Below are 6,041 nucleotides of genomic sequence, written 5' to 3' on the forward strand. Positions count from 1 at the left end.
AACACATAAATCTTGGCATAATAAACTTTGTGATAATTGATACCTGTCATAATAAATTCTATGATAAGATAAACATCAATTATATTACTTAACAACCTCAACTAAATGTGGATATCATCCTGGACCTGCCACTGAACTTTGCATTGGCCTAGTTCTTACTGTTGTCAAGGTAGCGACCATTCGATGTCATGAACAGCTGCTGGGCTACAAGAGATCCGAAGAACTGAGCTATGCCTTAAAATCGAGGGACGCTATCGATAATCGCAGCTGCCTTGCACTTTAAAACACAGACAGCCATGTAAAGAATGTTTAAGTGGTTGTTTAATTCCTCCATTATTTATAAAACCATTGAACAGCAATAGTGAAATACAATATAACATTCAGCTGTGGAACATTACTTGATAAAACAGTCGAGCAAATCAATCAATATAAAAAGGGCTTCCCGATGGTCCAGATTACTAATCAATCTCATATTTTGCCATATAGACAATCTATGCCCTGTATTGAACTAAATATACACTACAAAATCTTGAAAGCATTACAAGATCATAAGAACAACAGCATGCTCAAACAAAAATGTGTAAAAACATTTGATAAGGATTTTGAGATTTCTGATCAACATTAAACAAGTCTACCTGAGTGAAACGAGACCATAATGCAGCTAAAGATCTTCAGGTTTGAATCATTGAGATTGTGTCAATGGGCATAATTCGTTTATTTGCCTTCCTGCTGACCAAAGTCTTGGATGTTCTTCACAGTCCGTAAAAACAACCAAATTAGCATCATAACCGATCATCCCCTGGCTTATCATTGTTCCACCATCAACATCATACAAAGATATCTTTCTCGATCCCTGCCCAGGTGTAGCTATTGTCTTTCCACCTTCTACAAAACAGGGTCTATAAATTTGGTAACAACTTCTAATATTTGACTCAACATGGCCTTCAAGTTTAAGAACTGGTCCAGCAGAGTGTCTAACATCATAAAGATGCAATGTTGGATCTTTACTAGCAGAAAGAAGCAGAGACTTCCTTGTGCACCACTCCACAGTGTTACGCCAGTTGAGTGCTCCGATTTAATGGTAAGAGCACAAGGTTCTGGCAACCTTGTATCGAGGACACAAATACAACCATCAGCTCCACAATCAGCAAGTTTATTCACGTTATCTCTGCAGGCAGATATGTGAATACAGTTTATTCCTACGACCAAGCATTAGCAATGAGAATAAAATGCAGGTAAGGTTAATCTACCAAGCGTGACCAATCTTGAACCTTGAACTATCTGAATTATGGTCCATCAAAACCTTGAGGGAGGTGTAAAAGAGCAAAAATCAGATGCAAGACACATTTGCAAAATGTCTCAACCTTGAAAAGGGTCATGGTTGACATAAGATCATGATGTTTTCAAACTCATTGCCTGCACATATACATGTCTGCTTGTAACAAATTTTTCTGCACAGATTATTCAGAATTGAGTGTAACCTATTTCAGAAATTCTAAAATGGCCATCCAGCTTAAAAGAAATAGGTTCCCAATTGTTTTAACCATTTCATAAAGCAAGAGATATGGACTATTTACTAAAGCCCCAAGACTGTTGAAAAATAGCTAGTCAAGTAATTTTGAAAATCATCAAAGGCAAGAAATAATTAATGCATGTAATTCATACTAGTGCAATATAAGGCTGGTGAATATTTCGTAGCCTGTTAGAGTATTTTCGCCTCTCCCAAGTTTCAAAACTCAAGTTTATTGAATCTTATGGCTCGAACAATTTGGTGCTAATAATAATATGGAGTCTTAGTTTTGGAAAAAAAAAAACCTGTAAGCAGTGGTTGCTCAAAATCTTCAATTGAACTTTTTTATTTTATTATTTTGTTTTCAGAATTGATATTACCTTGCCACCATATAAGGACATGTCAAGTTGCAATATTAGTGGCTTCAAAGTACAACTTAATTCTTTTCTCTTCATCACACTTAGAACACACAGTCTCCCTTTTCATTCCTCTTATAATTGTTGAATGCAGAATCATTGGGCACTTATGGTGTAAAGCAAATAATGTTAGCAATATAACACTTTATAGGGAGGATCTGCGAAAGGAAAGAGACTCGACTATTAAGGAGACAGAGTGAAGACTTCTATCCATAATCCACCAGTGATATGACTGAATAAATGAGGAGCTAAAATTATGGCTTTTCAGGGGACAATAACACGAAACTGGCCCTAACTCATAGCATATGATCAGTGGATTCAACAAAAGATTAGAAGACAAATTTTAGCAGCAGTAAGCCAACCCTATATTGCAAATAGGCTTTTGTTGAACTCAAAATATAACAGAATATAGATTAGTTGCCAGAAAGATTAGGCAGACCATGATATAATCAGAAACTAGTTGAGGGTTGAGTAACTAATTAAACAGTGGGCTGAGCTCATATACAGATTTTTGATCCGTCATATTGACCTTAAAGCAAAACGAGCGAAGCTTCAGTTATAGACTTATAGTTGCATTACAAAGATAATTCCAGCCAACTTGAAGTCTAAATCAGAATTCGGTTTGGGTGCTAATAGATTAGAGAAAAAGGATTGTCAAATAACTCTCAGGGATGGGTGATCAGTGGTTGCACATGATAACCACCTCTTTGTCTTATGGTGCTCTGACAGATATCCACCTTTTAGTTTGCTAACAATGTATCGCTCAGGGGTAGCCAAATGTATCTAGAACTTTTATACTGAAGATTTACCTTCTTTTGATGGTCTTGTCAATGACAACCAGAGAGCTTGTGAGGAGCATTGATCATTATGTTCTTTGAAAAGATGAAGGCATGGGAGGTGGCACGTTCCTTGGATGATAAAGTAACACAGGGCTTGACAGCATGCCGCAGTTGCCTATCAATTTCATCTTCAGTGAGTTAATAAATATTAAACATCCAGCTTTCAAGGCATTCCACCATGGTAGTTGTGCAATAAAGCCATGTTTGTATGAGCCAGAACAACTTTTCAAGGAATTCCATCCAGTTTTAACTTGGCTCAAACTCAAAGTGCTGAGCTTGCACTAGTCGATCACAGTTTTGAACCTAATTCTCAAGCTCAAGCCACACACCTATAGAACTGAAGCCGAACTTGAGTTGTTCATGAAATGCTCGTTCTAGGGTTAATTAGTCAATCAATGTCTTAGCCATTAGATTGACATCTACTAGCTAAACTGAACACTATTTTATACATATAGTGAAATAAAAATGAAATAAGAAGGCTTACTCAAGTAAAATGATTCCTAAAAAGAATTAATATCCTCCTTAAATATGATGATCAGCATCTGCAGGCACTTCGTCTAAAAGAAGAGATTCTCAATGATCCTTTAATTCCAATACTAAAGGCGCCATTTAGTTTGTATCATCTTCTAGGAAGCTCAATACTTAGGCTACCTAGGATCCGTACCTGACAACTGATGTTCACTGTTAGCCTGGTTTAGGATAAAAGGCCAAAATGTTTTGAAGAGATTAAACCAAGAATTAGTGTTCTATAAAAAGAGGGGGCCGGGGGTGGAGTGCTACTGTATGGGTTTTTGGAAGGTATTTTTTAACAAGAAGCAATGCACACCATATTTAAAGATAAAAAGATCGTACAAGAATAAACCTATAGCCTGCATCCAAATAAATATAATGATAGATCAATCATGAAGATATAAACCCAAAACAATGAGAATTTGAAGATCGTCAAAAATGTTACGAATTGGATGTAGAGATTACCCAAAACAAACAGCCCTAATCACTCCCGAGTGGTGGCCAGCAACTTGTCGCTCTGTCACGAGCTCCCCTGCCGGCGTGAGCCTGGAAATACCCACAGAAGAGTCCTTGGAAGCTGTGGCAATCGAGCAACCCAGCCGGTCCATGGCAAAGATCCCACCTGCATGCAGCTCCATCGATTTGGCAACAACAGGAGGGGACCAAGATGATGACAAAGCTGGCTGCCTTTTGATATCCCAAACGACAACACACCCATCATTCGAACTCGAGACCATCAACATCGGATTATCCTCCACAAACTTCACCCCCGAGATCCAGCTCCAGCTGCCCTTCCAGCTCATAAGCGGCTCTTCCGTTTCGCCTTTCCCTGCCCCTTCGACGTTTCCGTCACAACCATCCTCTCCTCCCCCGTAGACTGATATAAAGCCCCGTGACCACCAGCGGAGAGCAAGAACCGATTCTTATTCAAGAAACAGACATCAAGGGAGTAAATCTTGGCAAGCGAGGGATCACGGAACGCCTTACCGACAGTTCTGAAACCCATAATAGAAGAAGATGATGGGTGAATTTTAGACGAAAGGACAGAGGAGTCATCGGAGGCATCGCAGGCATAACGGAAGACGGAGGAATCGACGAAGCTGGGCTCGGAAGGATCGGCGGGGGCTGCGAGGTCGGCGTCGGCGCCGTCATCAGAGGAGGGGGGCGGGAGAGGGCGTTTTCTGGTGCTGCGGCGGAGGGGGGCGGATGAGGCTGGGGGAGGATGGGGTTTGGGGGTTCGTTTGGGTGGTGGGGGTTTGGGGGCGGCGATGCCGAGCTTCTGGAGGAAGTCTTGGTTCCGGCGGATGGTCTCCTGCCGGACTCGCTCGTACTCCGAAGCAGCGACGGCGGTGGGTTGAGGAATGGAGGTGGTTAGTTTGGAGCGAAGGAAGGAGTCTATAGAGGATTGCCTCAGTTTAGAGCTAGGGGCCATATTGGGTAGGGGTGGGCGAGAGAGAAGAGGCGAGGTTAAAGAAGGGAAGAGGGGGTGTTGGAGTGGGAGTTCCGTTGGTCCGGCTGAACTGTTGACGGCTGAGGGATGGTGTTTAATTAGTTGTTCACGGAGCCGGTGTCTGGGTGCTGTCGTTGCCCATACTAGTGGGCATTCTTTTGCTTAGAGGAGCGGAGGGGCACAGTGCACGGCCGGAAGCTTTCTTGGCGACTTGGCGGGAAACACAGGGGGACTTACCTAAAGGAAACCATCCTCTGTGGATATTTTTGAATGGTAGGTACATGTGAATATCTCAATTGATGTCTCCTTTGCAAGATATTGCCCCTATAACATTTTGGGGATGAATGATTTTGTCATCATATATGAAGATTTCAGGATGTTAATATGGTGTCATCATTTAAACAGCATCACTTCTAGGAAGTTGATTCATGACTTGGCGGCATCTTTTGGAAAATAAGTATATTCTATATTAACATTTGTCTAACAAACTGCAATAATTAGTGAAGATAATACAGGCTAAGAGTGAAGGTTATGAGTTGAGGAAGAATTCAATCTAAACAAAACCACCAAAGTATTCCTTCTAGATCGATTTAAGGGATATTGAAGACAAATATTTTTAAAGTAATTGGACATATTTGATGCATCCCATGATGCCAAATAAATCCATGATAAGGTCTTCAGTGTCTCCATGAAGGAAAGTGACTTGATGAGTGAAAAAATGCTGGATTTATCTGAAATAGCGGGCGAAGGTCTCGGCTTATATTGTGTACTTCTAAATACGCAGGCTTTATGGCACAAAAGCTTCCCGACGGTGGTCATTGAAGCTGTTTTTCGCCGTTAACAAAATGTAATGACCTAAAATGGTTCTTGTTTCCTTGAGACGAGCCTGTTGGAATTAGATAAAACTTACGACCTACAGGCTCAGCCAAGACCACTAATACCGTTGTTGAAATTATAGTGAATGAGAAATGAATCGTGCTTAATTTCATTCATAACGTTGACCTTCCTACAACTGTTTTTCACAGCCTTGTTACCATGCACTTTCTTGACAATCAAACGTAACGACCATCTACAGATCTAGAGCAGCTAGCAAAACGCAACGACCATCTCATACACTAGAGTTACAAAGCAGGCATGCAACTACCCTACTTTTCTATTGGTTCCTTCATAATTGCCAATGACACTGTCCAAAATATTAAAGATTGATTGCGGCAACAATGAAAGTTAGAGGTCACCAATAAATTAAAGCTCAACTATAGTATGCCATACTAAACCGAACGATACGAAATATACTATATTGTACCAGATCAGTACCA

At 40.6% G+C, this 6,041-nt stretch overlaps 1 pseudogene across 1 annotated transcript; it reads right to left on the reverse strand.

Annotated features, from left to right (window-relative positions):
- Positions 1 to 455: 455 nt before the first annotated feature.
- LOC148714402 (uncharacterized) lies at positions 456 to 5,083 on the reverse strand (annotated as a pseudogene). Its single transcript, XR_016399914.1, has 2 exons — positions 3,741 to 5,083; positions 456 to 1,168 (listed from the first exon to the last, which is right to left on the reverse strand). The product of XR_016399914.1 is annotated as an uncharacterized LOC148714402 (transcript).
- Between the last annotated feature and the right edge of the window lie 958 nt (positions 5,084 to 6,041).

The sequence above is a fragment of the Phoenix dactylifera genome, chromosome 3 (assembly GCF_051530095.1).
Source record: "Phoenix dactylifera cultivar Ajwa chromosome 3, Ajwa_hap1_PhDact_Kaust_v1.1, whole genome shotgun sequence".
Lineage (NCBI taxonomy): Eukaryota > Viridiplantae > Streptophyta > Magnoliopsida > Arecales > Arecaceae > Phoenix > Phoenix dactylifera.